The sequence below is a fragment of the Tenrec ecaudatus genome, chromosome X, assembly GCF_050624435.1.
Source record: "Tenrec ecaudatus isolate mTenEca1 chromosome X, mTenEca1.hap1, whole genome shotgun sequence".
Lineage (NCBI taxonomy): Eukaryota > Metazoa > Chordata > Mammalia > Afrosoricida > Tenrecidae > Tenrec > Tenrec ecaudatus.
Window position 1 is genome coordinate 131,076,608 of NC_134548.1, and position 20,708 is coordinate 131,097,315.

Here is a 20,708-nt window from a genome sequence, read left to right on the forward strand (position 1 = left end):
ATCCAGATCCGCATCAATCTCAAGGTATGGGCCATATTATAAGTATTAAAAAATTGTAAGTGTCTTTCTTAGTTGTATTATTAAACTCTGCTCTTACTTGCTTTGAAAATTTCTGTGTAATAAATTGTATAAAAAGTCAAGGTTAGGGTAAAAACTTGGTGGTCGCGAACAGATTAATCGATTTTCAGTTCTTTTTTAATGGGAAAAATTGATTCAGAACTCAACTGCATGGCACCTCAGTGCTCCTTCTAGAATGGATTAGTGTCCAGGATTGGGGTTCTACTGTAAATTCAAACACACACACACACAAACTTGGTGCCATCAAGTTGAAACTACCATATAGGACAGGATAGAACTGTCCTGTGAGTTTCCCGCAGTGAACCTCTTTAGGGGACTAGGAAGCCCAGTGTTTCTCCCATTCAATGAAGTGCATGTTATTAGAGACAGAGAGAGAGAGAGAGAGGACAGGAGGGTTGGATACAGAGAAATTGGCAAGTGATAATAAGAGAAGGAAGGAAGGAAGCGGACATTGAAGGGCGAAAAGACAGTCGGAATGTAGGACATGGTAATCCCAGTTCCAAAGATGCCCAGGATAAGTACCTGTCCACCCACCTTCAAGAATGGGAAACTAAGCAGGGCTTAGAAAGACATTTTTAAAGTGCCCAGCAGGACCATTTCATTTGTGTAAAATCCAGGGCAGGTTTTGTGTGGAAGAGACAAAACAGCCAAGCACATATGGCTCCTGCTTCCCTCTGGGTCAAGTGAAAAGGTGAACTTTAAACCTGAAGTGGTGTTTGCTGGGTCCTTCCCTTCGCAAAATAAAGATTTGCTTTGAGAGGCACAGAGTGGGTTTTTCACACTGAAAGTTTTATTGAGAGGCTCCTGAAAGAGAGAAGCCAGCCCACCAGCAGCCTGAGGGCTCTCTTTGGGACTTCTCTGTGGGCCCTCCCTTGAACAGCCCTTTTTAGTTTTCCAGGAGGAGACTGTTGAGGACTTCCGCTGGCGGTTGCAAAGGTTTCTGGGAAATGTAGTCCCAAGCTACTGTTTGGGTGCTGTCCTTGCTGAGTCCAAATCTCCACCTTAGCTGCCCAGCCCTACCACACATATATGTGCATTATATACTAAAACATACCTTCGAAACAATGAAATCTGTTTTGCCAAAATTCTAAGGAAGTTTGGGACAAAAGCTGGAAGAGAGAATAGCAGGCTTGGAAGTGGCCATAGGACAGTGGCCTTGGGTGTTTTCTTTGAATTGGATGTGGCTGAATCAACCCTAGCACCGAAATGGCATTTAAAGAAAGAGAAAACCCTGCGTTCGTGTCAGTATGAATGTCTGTGGAGCTAACGCTTCATGATGGATACCAAAACAAATGGTCTCTGCACAGGGTGCCTGCCTGTGTGGCCCCCTAACCTGTCTTCTGAACAGTGACCTCCAATTTGGGACAGCAAATGGGCAACAAGTACCTGGCATGCCTACAGGAACACCAGGATAACTCCTACATGCCCTTCTGACCTGCCAGGACTTAGGAGAGTAGCTCTGCCGCCACAGTGCCCAACTGTGCCAGGCCTTGCCCTGTATGACATCGCTCAGTGAATCCGGAAAAGCCCAGGAAGTACTGACCAGATGGAAATCAAGACTTCAGCTAGAGATGTCTGCCTCAAGAAGTGAAAGCTAAAACCTTACCTAAGAAGACCAGGGTGTCTACATGTGTAAACCTCAGTACCCAGTCACAGAGAATTCCGATTTACTGTGCTGACAGCTTTGGCAGTGTGAAAGAAGCCTACTTGTAAAAGCAGTCAGAGTGGTTTCCATACATGGACACATAGGAAGACACTTCTAGAGGTTCTGGAAGGAAAGTCGTTTTCCCGCAAGGTTTTTTGCGTCCTCACAGGTATGTTTCTATTCCCCTCCAGGTGTCCAAAGGAAACTCCAAACCAATAAAATAAAACAAAACAGAAAAGAAGAATTTAGACCCCAAACAATAAATTAAGTAAATTCCAATTGCAAGTGTAATGACTTCTGGGCCTCACTGTGTTTTTTTTTTTTTACACAAGAAAGGGCGGAGGGAGCCAAGAGGAGGCCAGGGTTGCTGGTATTTGTGAATCAACAGTGCCATCAAGCGGATGATTTTTGAGCAAAGACTCCAGTCCTATTGCTGGTGGCTTCTGGGAAAGCCCTGTAGTACTAGGAAAGGTAAGTGGGGGTGCGTTATCCAGAGGTTCTCGGTGGCTAACATTGTCACTTCCAGCGTTAGTGTGGAAACCAGAACCAGGCTCCCTGACAAACCCCAGCTCCATCAGCCTGCGGGGCTCCGGGAGTGTGGGGGCGGGGCTCAGTGGCTGCCATGTTTGGGACAAATGGGAACTGTATTTTCTCTAACACTGAATGCCTAATGACAATGTTTTGACGGAGAGAGAAAAACATTGAGTAGATGCTTGTTAAAACAAACAGCCAATCTCTACCTGAAATTGGCAACTTATCTCAATGTCTCTCCGTGCAGATGGCCACAACCTGGTGGCTGTGAACTGCCAACTGTTTGCTTAGCTGCCCCTTAGGAGAAAAGTGAGGCTTTCTGGCTCCTTAAAGATTTCCCACCTCCCCAGTCCTGAGGAGCAGTTCTTTTCTCTCCTGTGGGATCGCTGCCAGGTGGGCTCCACTTGTGGCAGTGAGGTGTGTGGAGGGAATGTGCGAGAAGGGGGTAGTTTGCTAGGGTTTCCATGTTCAGCCAAACCACCGACAAGCCTTACAAGAAGCAAAGATTGTTACCTGGCCCCTAAAGAAACGGTCTCTTGTTCTGCAGCAAAGACTCCATCTGAATAGTTTTCCTGTGTGCATACAAACCACATCTAATGACAAATCTAATCTCCTGATGATTATGGCAGATGAGGACTCACACATCGCGCCCTGTCTTCGCACCTCCCGTGGCCACTGCTCACGACTCTAGCTACCCAGTGTCCTCTGTTCTCTGAGGTTGGGCCCAACTAGCCTGAAACTGAGAAACAGTTTCCTGTGAAAGCTCAAATCCTACCCCAGAAGATAGGAAATGAACAAGCGTGGACTGCGCTCTGGATGCCTGTGACCCGGACTACTGACATAGAAGTCTTCTGGCCATGGCGGTGCCAAGACGTAACTGTAGGCAGTTATATGCACTAAGTGCTTTGGGGCCCTTGTGGTTATGTGTCCTCGAGGGGATTCACACCCATAGGAACCCTATGGGACAGAGTAAAACGGTTCCATGGGGGCAGTTGGTCCCAGGGGTGTTTGGGACTGGGGCTTCACTTGTGCACAGCAGCTGATGTAAGCAGCAGCCCTAAGGGCACAGTTGCCAATTGACACGTGTGAACCCACCAGCCCCTCGTCGGGAGAAAGATGTGGCAGTCTGCTTTCTTACAGGAAGATGCGACGGTCTACTGTCTTAAAGGAAGATGTGGCAGTCGTTTTTCTTATAGAAATGTGGCAGTCTGCTTTTTTTTTTATCATCTTCAGATGTAAGGAATTAATAGAGGTAGGGGAGACTGAGGCAGGCCTAGTTACAGCAAACATACAGGGGCAGGGAGGTGGGGAGAAGGTAGCAAATTTGGTCTTGAACTTGAGGGCGTAAGAAAGTGAGGATCCTTGAGTTTGGGGTGTGGGGTACAGCAGGAAGAAGGCCTGGTCTGAGGAGGGCCTGAGGATGGTCCGGTGGGGGGAAGCCACAGGGCCTGCCCCTCGGTGCTGAGGAAAGGCACTTGGCTCAGTCTCCTTCAGCCCACAGCCCACCCGAGCAGATGGGAGTCCCTGAGCCCCTTTCAAGGGCCTGGCAGCCGCTGCTGACTGAGCTTCTGGAAGAAGCTTTTGCTGAACTCGTAAGTGCTGATCATAATGGCACAGGAAGGGGCGGCCTTGATGATCTGGGCAGGAAGCCTGCAAAGAGCCCCTTGGTGCCTGACTCGCCCTGGATCCTCCGCAGCAGCACCCAGGTGGAGTCAACCCATGGTGGCCTCACTTTCAGCGCCTCCACTGTGCCCAACGCGCGACTTGGCGCTGAGTCTTCACCACATCGAAGGGCAGAGTCTGAATGGCTGCCACCGTCCCTGAGATTCCGCCAGCCACAAAGCTGATGCCCACGGATGTCTGGTCCTTTGGCCTGGGCCCACTCAGGCAGCTCATCACCAGCTCGTAGTTGAACCAACACAGGGCTGAGAAAGGCACTTCCCGCAGGGCAGTGGGTCCCCAGCCCAGCCACAGAGAGGCCAGCCGCCCTAGCCACTGTGGCCTGCACAGAGGCATCCAGCTCCTGAGGACACATGCTGAGCCTGTAACTTCGTCCTCACCAGCTCCAAGGGGCTGACCACAGTCACAGTGCCCAAGCGGGCCAGAGTGCCAGCCACCATGTGGGCATAGAGGTCAAGGCTCGGTCGAACAGGAAGGTTTGAGTTGTTCATAAGAGGTGAAGTAGATGGCAGTGGCAGACACAGTCCTCACCAGGGAGGCCACTCCACAGGGTCCTGGCGCCCTCTTGCCGCACAATCTTCACAAAGGCATCCGTGGTGCCGGTGAACCGGGTGGGGTCATGAAACCAGGTGGCGCAGCGCGTACTGTGTGGGCACAGGTAGAGGGGCTCCAGGACACTGTTGCTGTACAGCAGGCACTTCCATTGGTGTAGGAGACGCTCCAGAGTCTAGAGGGCAGCTTCAGTTCGGGGGCCACCGAGGGGCGCTGGGACTGCAGACGCACCTTCACCACGTCCAGGGGCGTCATGAAGAGAGAGGTGACCACTGCTCCAGCGCCCGAGGCCACTGTTTGTTGGAGGGGGCTAATGCCCCCCGGGTCCTGGTCAGCCATCTTGTGGTCTCAATCCTGACTCTAGGCCAGTGCTCGTGCAGGCGCTGCACCGGGAACCTGGCGGGCCCATAGGGGCTCCTCTGCCGCCAGCAGTCTGCTTTCTTAAAGGAAGATGTGGCCGTTTGCTTTCTTAAAGAAAGACGTGGCAGTGTACTGTCTTAAAGATGTGGCCTTCTGCTGTCTTACAGAAAGACGGGGCAGTCGTCTTTCTTAAAGAAAGATGTGGCAGTCTGCTTTCTTAAAGGAAGATGTGGCCTGCTTTTTTACAGAAAGACAGGGCAGTCGTCTTAAAGAAAGCTGTGACAGTCTGCTTTCTTAAAGGAAGATGTCGCCGTCTGCTTTCTTAAAGAAAGATGTCATCGTCTGCTTTCTTACAGGAAGATGTGGGAGTCCTCTTTCTTGAAGATGTGGCAGTCGTTTTTCTTAAAGGAAGATGTGACGGTCGGCTTTTTTCCCCTTCAATTTTAACATTGGTTTTATTTGTAGGTGACTTTTAGAAGTGCATGTAGTTGTAGAAGTCTCACATGAAATTTTTCTCAGATTACTGTCTTTTAAAAACAACATGTAAAATAACACAGTAAAGTCCAGTCATTATTTTTGCAAGGTTCAAAGGACACATTATTAACTAATGTCATTTTATTAGAGAATGTGTCCATTATCTAACTGATTTGCTCAAAAACAAGCATATTCTTTCAGAACTTCTGATTACATCAAGTTTATAAAGACGATCAGTGCTATGCATGGACATATAGACAGTGATATATGTAAAGGATAGGAGAAAGTCTTGAGAAAAACTTTTGTGAAGTAGCTCTTAAATGTAAAAAGGCATGTCAATAATTGTTAAATAGATACGTAGATAGATGAGGGATTACCCCCCCCCCAAAATCAGAAATTTTTTCAAAGCTATGTAATTTTTTTTTTACCAAACAGCCTTATCACCTTAAGGGCACTCTCCATTACACTTACTACATATATCAAATCTGGTATTCCATTATTGGAAACATTTTTAAAATCATTTTATTGGGGACTCATACAACTCTTATCACAATCCATACATACATCAATTGTATAAAGCACATCTGTACATTCTTTGCCCTCATTTTCAAAGCATTTCCTCTGCACTTAAGCCCTTTGCATCAAGTCCTCCTTTTCCCCTCTTCCCTCATGAGCCCTTGATCATTTATAAATTATTTTGTCATATCTTGCCCTGTCCGGCGTCTCCCTTCACCCCTTTCTGTTGTCCGTCCCCCAGGGAGGAGGTCACATGTAGATTCTTTTCATCGGTTCCCTCTTTCCAACCCACTCACCCTCTACCCTCCCAATATTGCCTCTCACACCCCTGACCCTGAAGGTATCATCCACCCTGGATTCCCTGTGCCTCCAGCTCCTATCTGCACCAGTGTACAACCTCTGCTCTATCCAGACTTGCAAGGTAGAATTCAGATCATGGTGGAGGTGGGGGGAAGCATATAGGAACTGGAGGAAAGCAGTATTCTTCATTGGTGCGACATCGCACTCTGACTGACTCATCTCCTCCCCTAGACCCCTCTACGAGGGGATCTCCAGTGGCCAACAAATGGGCTTTGGGTCTCCACTCTGCACTTTCCACTTCATTCACTATGGTAAGATTTTTTTTTTAAATGATGCCTGATACCTGATCCCTTCGGAACCACGAGATCACACAGGCTGGTATGTTCTTCCATGTGGGCTTTGTTGATTCTGAGCTAGGCGGCCGCTTGTTTATCTTCAAGCCTTTAAGACCCCAGACACTATCTCTTTTGATAGCTGGGCACCATCAGCTTTCTTCACATTTGCTTGTTCACCTGCTTTGGCTTCAGTGGTTGTGTCGGGAGGGTGAGCATCATACAATGCCAATTTAATAGAAGAAAGTATTCATGCATTGAGGGAGTGCTTGAGTAGAGGCCGAAGGTCCTTTTGCCACCTTAATACTAAACCTACATATATAGGCATATAGATCTATTTCCCCAACCTCATATATATATTTGCATATGTACGTCTTTGTCTAAACCTCTATAAATGCCCTTTGCCTCCTAGATCTTTCCTCTATTTCCTTTAATTCTCCTCTTATCCCACTATTATGTTCAGCCTTCATTTGGGTTTTAGCAATTCCTCTCGGTTATATTGCCCTTGATCAAGCCCTACCAGATATCCTACACCCTCCTCGTCATCGATTTTTGGTCACTTGTTTTTCCCTTGTCCCTGTGTTTAACACCCACTTCCACCCCCCTGCCTCCCCATGTCCCATGTCCCCCCACCTTCCCGAACTGTCGTCCCATTGTTTTCTCCTCTGGCTTGTTTATCCCGCCCGTCTTACTTAGTTAGACATGCAGCGATAATAATATGCACAAACACAAGACCGGGCAAAACAAAGCAACAATAAAATATAAAACAATGACTCCAACAATGACAACAAAGAAGCCAACGACCAAAAAAAAAAAAACCGAAAGAAAAGCCTATAACTAGTTCAAGGTCTATTTATTGACATTTATGAGTGTTTTCCAGTTGAATCTGATGGGGCACCACACCCTGGCCCCACAGTCTATTTTGGGTGTTTCCTGGGGAACTTCATTTCTCTGCTCCCCTTGCTGTTTTGTTGTACACCCTTAGTGTTTCGCCTGAGTGTGGTGGGGTCAGATAGGGCACAATCCCCGCAGTGCATCTCCTCTAGTGCTGTGGGTCAGTGAGGGACATTGTGTCTCAAGGTGGGGACGGCCCTCTGTGTGCACTGACTGCTCTGAGAAAAAGTATGGTCCTATGGGCTTGGTGGGCCAGGATGTGCTTCATTCTTTTTCCCTTCCCATTCGTTTGCTTCTGTGTGCTTTGATCAGGGATGTCCCTTTCCCTGAGCTGTCTTGGGGGGGGGGGGCTGTCCACTTAGTTGGTAATGGGGCTGGCCCCTCAGTTCTCCCTATCGGTTCCCTTCTTCATTCCAGTGTGTTGCATTCTCATCTTGGAACACCAAGTTGAAGTCTGGTCCCTCTTCCCTGTGCAGATATAAATAACACCCACCCCTTGGGTGGATTAGTGCCCTGTTCTCCCACAATCCGTGTCTTCCCCACCCCCTCTGCCCGCCTTTTTTAGTTGGCTACCATCTATATCCCTGAGTTTAGACTTGTCCGTGCCATATTACATGGACCTTGCCCCAGGAATGTATGTATAAAGTAGCTTTTTCCAAAAGCCCCTACATAGCTACACTACTTAAAACAGACTGGTACTAGAACAATGAGAGATACAGGCCAATGGATCTGAACAGAATAGCCAAGCATAAATGCATCAGCCTACAGGCAATAATCTTCGACAAAGGACCTAAAATATCCATAGGACAAAGACAGCCTCTTCAACAAATTTTGTTGGGCAGAGGAATGAAACAAGACCCATATCACGCCCTATGCAAAAAAATGAACTCAAGATGAATCAAAGACCTAAATGTAAAACCACAGAAGGATCAGGATCATCAATGAGCAAGTTCAAACAAATTTAAGGGCCTTATTGCAGGGCACACACAGACTACCAAATGTAACGAAGGAGGGCCACACAGCGGAAGACAAGATAGATGATTGGGACATGCTAAAATTACATAACTTATACACATGGAAAGACTTCATTGGGTATCCTCAGGAAGAGGTGGGGGTGGGGGGAAAAGAAAGCTATGATGACTGGATAACCCCACTCAAAGGGAACGAACATCAGAATTTAAGGAGAATGGATTCACGGGATGGCTGAAATTAGGGCAAAAAATTCTATTTATATTTAATACAAAGAGGGTTCAGGGGGTGGGAGGGAGGGGGAAGGAGGGGATAAAAGGGAGTGATATCAAGGAATTGAAGAAAAGAAAATATAGGGAAAATGCTGAGTGTGGTAATTGTCCAATAATGCTTGATCTAATGGAACTATGGATTGTAAATAATGTAAGAGCTCCTAATAAAATGTTTTAAAAAATGGAACACTACTTCTGGTCATAATCCTTTTCTTCCTCTTTATTATGATTGGTTGCTATTTAAGTTTTCTTGTGATTTGAAAGTCAGAAATTAAATAGTATTTTTATTTTTGAAAATTCATCAGGAGATTTAAATGAGAGTCCACCAACTGGGAAAAAGTGTTAGCAAACCACGCATCAGACGATATGTAGACCTTTATAAGAGTTCACTAAGAAAACAAACGACCACACTAGGATGTGGGGAAAAGACATGGACAGACAGTTCACCAAAAATGAAGTATATAAGGGTAACAAACACATGAAAAATGCTCACGATTACTAGCCATCTGTGAGATGCAAATTAAAACCACAATGAGATACCAGCTGCCACCCACGTTTGCAGACTATCCAGTCAGATTAACCTTCTAGCAGATCCCCTCTAACCACAGAGAGGGACTTGAACACCTTCAGTATCAGACAGAGATTATTATAAACTTGATCATGATGGACAGAACCTTGGTATGATTGGTCAATTGACTTTCCTCTGGACCCAACCTGAATTTGCTCTGGGCTTGAGGATTTCTTGCTTGTTCTATTAGCAGAAATGTTTTCTCTGGCTTTTAAATATTGTTGGTCTTTCCTTTCCTACTCTATATTTTTATATTTATATTATTTCATTTTCTTATGTTTCTTATTGTCTGTTAAGTTTCCCACTTTATGAAGCACAGAAGGACTGAATGCATAGAGACAATAACTGATGCAATCGTTTATTAGGAATGGGGGTACAAAGGGTGAGAGGAATTGGGGAGCAACCAATGAACACAGGAGTGAAGAATTAGACCTGATGGTGATGGATATACACCCTTCTAAACAGCGATTAAACCATGGAAGTGTGTGATCTGGGAATATGTTATCTAGAAAGGTAAAAAACAACGACCTATGGTTACCATAGGTGGATGAGCTTTTGTTACGGGGCACTGAGTTGATGTTAATGAGGGTAGAACAACTGGAAAAGGATTTCAATAATGGCTGTTCAACACGAAGAGTACGTGAATCAATGGCACTGAACTACACAGGTACAAGTTGTCAAACGAGAATGTTTTCTTGTGTATATTTTTGCCACAATTAAAAAATAATTACATGACTAACAATGTGTACAGGCTAGAAGAAAGTGTTCTAAAATTATTGTGGTAATGACTTCACAACTCTTCCTGTTATGACCAAACTACTGAATTGTATGAAGTAGCAATAAAAAAAAAAACAGTTTAGAACTACAGAAACTCTGACGATCAATACTGGTGTAACACATGGGGTCCCTCCCTGAGTCTTAGAGTTACATAAAGGAAAGAAGTAGGAAGGATGAAAAAGCAGTCTCCTGAGAATTTAAAAACCCCAATCCGGGACACCATATTTGGAATGCCTCTGTGATTCTAGGGTTTTCTTAGTCACACAAACAACAAAAGGCGACCCCTTGAGGCCACTGTGGGTGGTGCTTGTGGAAGCACCTCACCACCAAGCAGCTTTTCTCCAATGATCTGAGGCCGCACTACTCAACTCACTGGCCTTGAGTTTACAAGGAGCTACAGGGGCCCATAGGACAGGGGAGAGCTGCCCCTGTGAGTGTCTGCGACTGTCACTCTGTAGGAAAGCCACATCTTTCTCCCATGGAGAGGCTGGTAGTTTTGAACTGCTGACCTTGATGTTAGCAGCCCAATGCATAACCACCAGGGATCCTGGAGCCCAAAGAAGTACTGAGTAGGGTCTGTGATGAGAATGTGAATGCTTGTGATACTCAACAGACTGGATTCTGAGTGGAAAACGTCCCAACGGCCCACAAAAGCCATACTTACCCTCCGTCTCCTACAAACAAACCCCAGGATGCTGAGCCTGCCTGTCCCAGGGAGCCCTGGAGGCATGCCCTTGATCGTCACTTTTCTTTTTAAGGAGAAATAAGATATACAGGACTGCTACGTCCGATTACTGAGAAATGTTTGGACATAAATAAAAATGCCTTCAGGAATTTGACAGAGGGAAGACCTGACATAACTGATAGCAGGAAACCTCCCCCTGGGGACTGACAGGGACAGAATGAGGACTTCAGCCCATTTGCTAAGGAGATGAACAAAAAAGGACTCGGTGGGAACTGGCTTGGTCAACACCTTCACCTGGAAGGTGCCAGGCCACAGTCACATTCTGGCACAGGACTATTCCTGATAATTCTGAGACATGCTGACCAACGCAGTAGCCCAGATGAAACAGAAACCCATGGACCAACTAGGCAGCAACTGATGACAAAGTTGCTTGACCATCAGCAGAGCAGCTACACCCTCCTCTTTGAAAGTGTCATATAAACTAGAAGCCCTGCCCCAGACCCGCGGTTCTCAACATGTGGGTCGCGACCCCTCTGGGGAATCAAATGACCCTTTCACAAGGGTCACCCAATTCATAACAGTAGCAAAATGACAGTGATGAAGTAGCAACGAAAATAAGTTTATGCTTGGGGGGGTCACTACAACATGAGGAACTGTATTAAAGGGTCACGGCATTAGGAAGGTTGAGAACCACTGTTCTAGACAATATCCTCACCTGCACTCATGAGTAGGGGACCACCTTAGCACCCCACCTGAAATGTACCTTATCTATATGTTTAAGGTGGCCCTTCTCACCTTACAAGGGGGATGGGCTTCATTTCTCTTGAAGTGACTCTGCCTTCCCAGGCGCAACGTAACATGTGTTGGACTGAGCCGTCTATAGAAATAGAGAAGGTGGCAATGTAATTTCTTCAGTGGCCTCGGAGGAATCCTTGATTTTGAAAAAAAATAAATAAATCCTTGACTTTTGAATTAATGTTTTTACATGCGTCTAGGGAACAAGCTAACAGGAAGAAAGAAGATTCAAAGTTCTTATGGACACATACAAAACTGGATTTTTTTCTGATGACTATTTCTGGCCTTTATTTTTAAAGTACTTATACCACAAAAAATGATTTTAAACAAATTAAAAAAATAGGCAAATGATTATATTATACAGGATACAGTCGTGTCATTACATGTTGAGAAAACCAGCAAATTACCTTTCAGGTTTTAATTTTTAGTAGCAAACATTAAACAATTTAATGATCTGCAAGCCATCTGCTAGTTCAAAATGTATCATAGATGGAAACATACATATTATAGTAAGCATCTAACTTATCTGACTGAGTCCTCATTACAAGTTTAAGGAAAGTCCAGAAGGCTGAAGAGAAAAAAGGAATCCAAGTAAGCTTTAATCCACTTTTCCAACAGGTGTCACAAATCCGACCCTCAAAAGAAAACAGCATTCTTTATATTGATGTCCAGTTGAAAGCCGCCTTTAAATGTAGAAATTCAAGGTGTGTCTCCTGCTGTGCAAAGTATATGTTTTCCTTAAAAACTGGAGAGCTTTCAGAGCATAAAGGTCATTTTTACTACAGTAATAATGGCATTCAAAGCTTGCATTCTTGGCTTATTTTAAATGCAAAATTTAACGGTGCGATGTGTTTGCAATCACTACAAACCTCTTTAAGGATTCTCTCCTTTGTATTAGAAAGTTTTCAACAGTATTGGCTTCTTTGAAGAGTCCCTGTCTCCTCAATGAAAGGTGAATCTTCTGCTGTCTCTCACTAATGGAGGGAGATGCTTTGTGTAAGAGTTATAAAGTTCAAATACATCATCATTTACTGATAGGGTTTTATGCACAAAAAGTTATCATTAACTTAGTCACTCCAGGAAACATTAATTTAATCCCACAACTATTTCTGACTGTATAACAGGTCTCACACCACAGAAAACATATCGTACACATTATAGCGCTAACATTAAACCATATCATATATTATACCTCTAATATTAAACTATTTTAATATTACATACAGTTTGGTTGTATATACATGCACTTAACAACTATACAGTCACACAAACTACTATTCAAATACACTAACTGCCTAGTAGTTTATAAAATGGCCTTAAAAGACAAATGGTCACAGATGAACTAAATATTTACACGCTACTTTCAAATATATCTATATAAAGATACGAAGTAAATATTTATTTACCACCAAAATTGCTCTTACCATTAATTTCAGGCAAATTACATTTGTCTCAAGTACATTTTTACTTAAAATTTAATGCAAAATGTCATCCAATTAGAGATGAAGATATATATCCAAGCCCAGTTTTACTTCTGGAAACAGGAAAGCAAAAGACATTTAGTGGGAAAGTTTGCGTTTTTGGACGTTAGGGTTAATTTAATGGAAATAAAATGACTAATCTATTTTTAGAAATGGAGACAGAATAAAAAGATTATTTTCAGTTACTGAATAGGTTTTTAGCCATTAATCTAAACTTCCTATTATACCGTTTCCAGAAGAAAACTATTTTTTTTTCACCCAGAAATGTCAGTTGTGGCATGAGCCACCATTTTGGCTTTCAAAAGGTGGGGCACAGAACTACTCGGATGCTCTAGGACATTCACAAAGTGTTATCTTCACTGGAGAAGAAACGCAACTCAACGGAATGTCCCCACAGAAAACTTCTAAGAATACTTGGAGATTCAGGAAAACATAAGCACTTGCCTTTAGATCTTGGCATATGTAGACTGCGGTAGGTCAATTTCCTTGTTCATATCTGTTTTGTAAAAGCATTGAATTATAAACGGTTACAAATCGTCAGTGTTATTCTCGCTTAGAGAAATGTAATTACTATGACATATCACCATTCTCCTGGGCTTCATCTTTATAAAATCGTCCAGAACTCTCAGAGGAAGACGAATCTGATTTCTCAAGAGACGACAGTTGCGGACTATCTGGCAAACTCCCGAGGTGCTGGACCAAGTGTGCTCTGCCTTCTGGGAGCGGTACGAGTGCCCTTCCCAGCTTGGTCCTCCTTCATCCTTCAGCCTGCCACTCCTTAGCGCGGGGACCAGATGTAATGTTTCCCTGGCTCTCCGTTTACCCTTCACTGCACATGAAAACAAGTACATATTCACGATTGCCTTTCATCTTTCATTTCACCCAGATGGTCACGGGAGGTAAGGATTCTTCAGTTTGTGCTGCTTTGACACAGTGCATGTCCTGGCCTCGCTACAACTGCAGAGAACAGACATGCTCCTCTCTGACCACTGCTTCCCTTTCCTCACAGGTCGCAGTTGGTGAGCGGACACTTCTTTTTCTTGGGCTTCTCCGGTGACATCAGGCTTACCATGTCCTTCCTCCCTCCCTACCTTTTCCCTCCCGTGTCCCTTTGTGGTCCAGTCTCCTGCGCACACTCTGTTTTCCTCCTGTTTCCAAAATTCACTGCAATGAATTATAGCATTTATTGTGGGAGTGAACACATCACAACGCATGTGAGAAACGCTCAAGGTACGGATGTTCCGCAAGGACATTAGTACACAACGTTTTTTCAGAGCTGCTAATAAATGTCCAAAAGGAGTTCACCGTTCCACACTGGAAGCCTTACCGGAAGGCGTCCAGCTCCTACAATTAATGACCCAGAAACACGCCACTCTAGCAAGCCTCAACCGGAAGGCACTCAGCGTGTCCTCCAGGCGCCCCTAAACCCAGCTCCTCCAGGTAGGTGCCCAGCTGCATTCCACCCACTTCCCAAGGCCGCCCCTCGCCCAGAAGCAGTCAGCAGATTGACCTGCTCTGTGGCCTGGAAGTCCAGCACTGATCCTCTGGCTTCTGGTTACGAAGCTGGTGCTCCTCAGATGCCACAGGTGTCTTCTGGATCAAGGAGGTTCACTGTGTAGGGATTTCGTGGTCCAAATGACATGCTCCATTCCCAGCTCTTGCTGGAAACGAGATTCCCTCCTCCTGCTTCTCAGAAAGCCAATCTGTTACTAGCAGGGAGGCTATCAAAGTGAAGCCTAGTCACAGCCATTCACAGGTGAATCTTATCCGTGGCTTCCCACCTTCCGACACAGACTCAAGCAGAAAAGGCCATTCTCTAGGAGGCACAGAGACTTTGGCGAGTGGAGCCCATTCAGTAATTCGCTGCCTCCGCACCCTTCCTTGCCTTCCTCTCACAACCACGCCCCAAGCTCTGCTCATTCTCCTTCTTTCCCTCTCCAAAGCTTTGCTTGATAGCATGCTTTGAGGTGGTCTATCGCCTCACAATCGTGTGTCTGCGGCACACAGCTCTGTAGCTCTGGGGTCTCCTGGAATAAGAATCCCAAATGTGGAGATTTTGCTGTACCTTGTGGTGAAGGCCTGGGACAGGAGCAAAAATGCGTTGGAGGCACTCAAAGAAGGCTGAGTGGATGCCAGACCTCAGGGCCGGAGAAGACAGAACAGGAAACCGGGAGCACTTTGCCTACCAGGCTCCCAGAAGCATGAAGGGAGCAGCCGAATTAGGGTTCTTTTTTCTCCTTTTTAAACACTTGGGATTAATTGGGGCTTAATGCATAGATCCTATCATTCCATAGTTGAATCAGATCCAGTAGAAATGGACAATTGTTACCACAAACAAACTCATTCTATTTCTCCATGGACTCCTTGAAGTCATTACCCCACCACCTCCACTGGACCTTCCTCCCCCGAAACCCTGATTCTACTTGTTGTCCCTACTGATTCATCAATCCTAGGTTTCACACAGTTTAAAATGGAGAAGCATATTACACAACTTACAGCATAGTGTGACCCTCAGTCACATGAACACCTCTGAGATACACTCAAATCTGAACAGACCCAAATCAAACAAAAAATACAGGAAATTTTGGAAACCAGCTCAGGTCCAGCCTGCATCATAGGGGGGGATCTCCTGACAAGGTGCAAGTCAGGTTTGTGCCTTTGGTCTCCTCTTCTCCTCTCTGCCAAGCACTCTCTTCAGGGACTGCCTCCCTCCTGTCCCTCAGTTGTAGACAGGCGGGTTCTCTGGAGGCTTATTTCCTATGTGGTCTCACAAAGGAAGCTTGGCTCCCACTGTCATCCAGCACCTTCTGCACACTGGGGTCTCACAGTTTCGCATCTGAGATTCATCTCTCAAGCAACTTCAGATTATGCAGGTTCCACTCCTTTGGTGACTGACGATGGTGTGCTTCTTCCATATGAACTGAGTTGACTTCTCACTGTTTGGAGACAAGCTTTTAAGACCCAATAAGATGCTATTTTATCTGAGAGCCAGGCACCTTCTTCTTTTAATTTGGTGTTACCTAGGAATTACTACATAAGTTATATAGAAATGAGTATTCTTAACTCTAAATGGTAAAGGAAGATCCTCAAGGGCACAAACAATACCACGAAGCTCACTCCAGTGCAGATTATGATACTTGTGCACACAAATGGCAGCAGCTGAGCTGAGCCTAAGCGCCTTGTTCCCCAGCCACTTGCCACCTCCAAGATCAACTTCATCCTGACTGCTTTGTCGCAGTATTTCATGTTCAGGCCCCACCACTTGGTATTGGGGGCTCAAGACATTGTGGGTCCATGTTCTTTCCCAGACTGTAACGTTTCTCAAAACTCAGCCTTCCTCCAGATTGCACCCCAAGCTCCCATGGCCTCTCGGGGACAGTAGCCTCAGTGGGGAGATCTGTCAATGGAGCTTCCTGGCCATCTGTCCTGCTTACGGTGGGTCCAGGAGCACTCAGGACAGGCCCCTGCCAAGACCCATGGAACCTGGACCAGGACACTGCAGCTGCCACATCTTGGGCTCACGTTCTGGGTGCCTTCAACATTGGTTCATTCTGGTCAGGGCCACAGAGGTCTGGACTCTGTCTCGGGTTCTCCCACCTTCCTTGGTAGCTGGTTGGACATGCTCCCGAACTCATCCTTGAGGCAAACAGAGGAATATCCGAGGTCTGCCTCCACAGCCACCAAGAATGGCCATCTGTCTTCTGGTGCTTCGCCTGGTCTTTAACCAAGGTTCTCTAAGGTCCAAGGAGTGCTACCCAACTCCTGCTCTGGGGACGCCAGCTGAATGCGCAAACTGCCCACAATCCAGAGCTGAGGGGACTTCTCTGGCTTGCAGTACTCTCCTTTTTTTTAAATTATTTTTTTTATGTTTGTGTTATGTTTACACTTTATTAGGGGCTCATACAACTCATCACAATCCATACATATACATGCATCAATTATATAAAGCACATCTGTACATTCTTTGCCCAAATCATTTTCAAAGCATTTGTTCTCCACTTAAGCCCTTTGCATCAGGTCCTTTTTTCGCCCCCTCCCTCCCCGCTCCCCCCTCCCTCAGGAGCCCTTGATTATATATAGATTATTATTTTGTCATATCTTGCTTGCCCTATCCGGAGACTCCCTTCCCCCCCTTCTCTGCCGTCTGTCTCCCAGGGAGGAGGTTACATGTGGATCCTTGTAATCGGTTCCCCCTTTCCAACCCACTCACCCTACACACTCGCAGTATCACCCCTCACACCCCTGATCCCGAAGGTATCATCCACCTTGGATTCCCTGTGCCTCCAGCTCCCATATGCACCAGTGTACAACCTCTGCCCTATCCAGTCCTGCAAGGTAGAATTCGGATCATGGTAGCAGGGGGGAGGAAGCATCCAGGATCTGGGGGAAAGCTGTGTTCTTCATCAGTGCATCGCACCCTGACAGACCCATCTCTTCTCCTAAACCCCTCTGTGTTGGGATCTCCAGTGGCCGACAATGGGCTTTGGGTCTCCACTCAGTACTTCCCTCTTCATTCACTATGGTATATATATATATATATGGCATGATGCCTTATACCTGGTCCCTTTAGCACCTCATGATCACACAGGCTGGTGTGCTTCTTCCATCTGGGCTTTGTTGCTTCTGAACTATATGGCCACTTGTTCACCTTCAAGCCTTTAAGACCCCAGAAATTATCTCTTTTGATAGCCAGGCACCATCAGCTTTCTTGAACACATTTGCTTATGCACCCGTTTGTCTTCGGCGATTATATAATGGAGGTGTGCAGGCAATGATACGATTTTTTGTTCTTTGATGCCTGATAACTGATCCCATTGGGACCTCGTGATCACACAGGTTGGTGTGTTCTTCCACGTGGGCTTTGTTGCTTCAGAGCTATATGGCCGCTTGTTTATCTTCAAGCCTTTAAGACCCCAGATGCTATCTCTTTTGATAGCCGGGCACCATCAGCTTGCTTCACCACATTTACTTGTTCACCCGCTTTGGCTTCAACAGTTGTGTCGGGAGGGTGAGCATCATAGAGTGCCAATTTAATAAATGAAAGTTTCATGCATTGAGGGAGTGCTTGAATAGAGGCCCAAAGTCCTTCCGCCACCTTAATACTAACCCTATAAATCTAGACACATAGATCTATTTCCCCATCCTCATATATATATTTGCATGTACATGTCTTTGTCTAGACCTCTATAAATGCCCTTTGCCTCCTAGCTCTTTCCTCCATCTCCCTTGACTTTCCTCCTGCCCCACTACCATTTACCGTTCCCACCTGGGTTACAGCTATACCTCTTCTTTACTTAACCTTACCCTTGATCATTCTCTACCAGACCTTGCAGTACTCTCTTGCAAACATGGCCGCCACCAAAGCCTGAGCCTTGGCTTTCTGTGATGACCTGTCAGCCAACATGGCTGCCTGGCTCCTTCTTACCCACCGCTGTTTACCCTGTCACACATTCCAGTCACACTTCCTCCATGGCGCAGGATGCACTGCATCTGCAAGACCCTGTGTTCAATTATTCTGGGGGACCTAAGAGGGTGGTCCCAACTTGCTGTGTTCTCATATGCTCAACAGATGCAACATGGCGGGTCTCCAGGCCGCCAAACACCTACCACTGGATGGCAGTATTGTATCAGAAATGACCCTATGCTCTTCCCCAGAACTACTCCCTCCGCCCTTTGTCATTAAAAAAAAAAATAACCATCCAGAGTCTGGTCCGTTTTTAAGCCTAGAACCTCCCCATCTTGTCCACATTTGGGGTTCCAGCTCCCACTCCGTGCTGAATCTTTTAAGCCCTTGTCCCTGAAGGAAGATATTAGATTTCCTTCCTTCCTGATGGGGGGTGGGGGTAGGGGGAGTTGAATACACACACACCTAGCACCCCCTTGCTCCAGCTTGGTCCTGGAGGCCACTGAGTACTAGGCTAGATCCCTGCAAGCTGCTTTTGGGGACAAGGTGAACTAAAAGCCTGACTCTGGGGTACCTTCATCAGCTTGTACAAGCAGAACCGCGTAGCCAGAAACATTCATCCTGGTTCTGCCAAGCGTGGTTGGAACCAAGGGTGGGAGAGCGAACAGCAGTGAAGGGGTCTCATCAGTGGGAAGGGAGGGTTTCTTTCAATGGGGTGAGCCCCTAACCACAATGTGGTGCACAGGACAGCTGAAGACAAACAGGAGACAATGGACGTGTGCTTGAGTGTGTGAGTGTGTGTGTGAGTGTGTGTATGTGTGCACGCACATGGTGTGCGTTCAGAGTTCTGTGTCACACAGCGACTCTTTATGAAGGGTTGTGAAGATCCTAAAGTAAATGAGCCTCCCGGCTGGCACTGGCTGGCAGAGCCCTGGATCCCTCGTTCTGATGTCTGGGCCTCCAGCGTGGGGCACTGAATGGGCCAGTGTCCTTCTGGGGTTCTTGAAGATGGGCCTGGCCAGGACACAGTGGACTGCACTCTCCCCGTCTCTCTCTTTCTGAGGCCAAGCTGCTCAGCCCGTGCTCTGGATGAGGGAGCTCCAGAGTCCAGAGAAGGCAAAGGGGCAAGAGCGGAAACCGAGATTCTCTGTAGCCCAGGCCACAGCTGATTTAGTCCCAGTAGCTCTGGGACCAGGTTCTCTAAGCTCGAAAGGTGGCCTCAGTGGCAGCCCTGTTGGGAAAGTCAAAGGAACATGTATTCTGTCCTAAGGGTAAATGACAACTGCACTGGAAAGGAGTTCAAGCACAGGAAAACTACGCTGAGTCCCCCTTGGAGAACCTGGTGCTAGTGTCCTCCAGTGACTCCAGTCACCAAGAGTCCTGCCTCGACTTTGGAAGGGTGGCCTGACTGCTCCCCTGGCTGTCCGTCCACTCTGTCCAGAACGGTCTCCCTCACTTCCTGAGCAGACCTTCCCTGTCATCTGGCCTTGCCCAGTATCTCAAGGGGTGCGGACAAGCATGACCATGCCCTCTTGTAACCCCATGCTTCCCCAGAAAAGAGAAGTGGGTCCATGGACTTTGGAAATAACTACCGCAGGATGGCAGCATGACATCAGAAACGCCAACTGCCCCCCCTATAAGCTCACCCTCTGCCCTTTGCAATTGGGAGAAAAGAAGCAAGCAGTTTCCTGTCTAACTGCAGACTCTTTGCCATCCATCGTGTTGATTTTCGGGGCTGGAACTGCCACATCTTGTAAGGAATGTCTCTTTCAAGCCCTAGCCTCTGCAGAGGCAACAGGTTTCTCTCCTTCCGAAAGAAGCCTTGTTTCACAGGAGAATGGATTGCAATGGAGGAGACAGAGCAAAATGTACATGATTTGTTGAATGTGAAACCATGATCTGTACTCTAAACCTCCTCCTAATTCACAGTGAAAACGCTTGGAGGAAAGAACTAAAAAAAATAAAAAAGGTTTAGAGTCCTGAAAACCCTCTGAGCAGTTCAGCACCGCTACACACGGCAGCCAGAAGGTGGAATCCCCTCACTGGCAGTGGGTTTGGCTTGGGTTTCACGAGAATCTGATCCTAGAGAGCCAGAGCCTCTGAAATATTCAGATACCCTCGTGATCATCGATTTCCTATGGGAAGCCCACTGTCAACTGGAAGTGTATACTGACAGAACTTTCCAGCTCCTGAGGAATCTCACTGTCTTAAATCAGCGCATTTCTAGATTTCTTTGTGAAGAGACAGAACACAGAGGCATTAGTGTCACTCTGCCCCTAAACCCTTCCCCACCCCCTTGGTCCTCACTACAGTCTAGCAAGTCTTTCTGCTATTTCCTTACTGGCCTCGCTGAAGCCCGTGGTCCGGGGGGCTCAACCCAAGAGAGATCAGGAGG

The 20,708-nt window shown here is 46.3% G+C and overlaps 1 long non-coding RNA gene, 1 other non-coding gene and 1 pseudogene across 9 annotated transcripts in view; 1 reads left to right on the forward strand and 2 right to left on the reverse strand.

The window, feature by feature from the left end:
- LOC142433091 (uncharacterized) overlaps positions 1–7,299 on the forward strand; it is a 37,371-nt gene extending 30,072 nt beyond the window's left edge. For 6 of the 8 annotated variants that reach the window (XR_012781087.1, XR_012781083.1, XR_012781082.1 and 3 more), the window contains 2 exons: positions 2,056–2,194; positions 2,802–5,033. This is a non-coding gene — a long non-coding RNA (uncharacterized LOC142433091). Of the gene's footprint in view, positions 1–2,055; positions 2,195–2,801; positions 5,034–5,202 lie in introns of those variants that run through there. The other 2 variants (XR_012781084.1, XR_012781088.1) reach the window with 2 other exon arrangements.
- The window catches only part of LOC142433090 (mitochondrial glutathione transporter SLC25A39 pseudogene), a 52,391-nt pseudogene continuing 32,384 nt past the window's right edge, over positions 702–20,708 (reverse strand).
- Positions 13,172–13,301, reverse strand: LOC142435446 (small Cajal body-specific RNA 24). Its single transcript, XR_012781501.1, has one exon.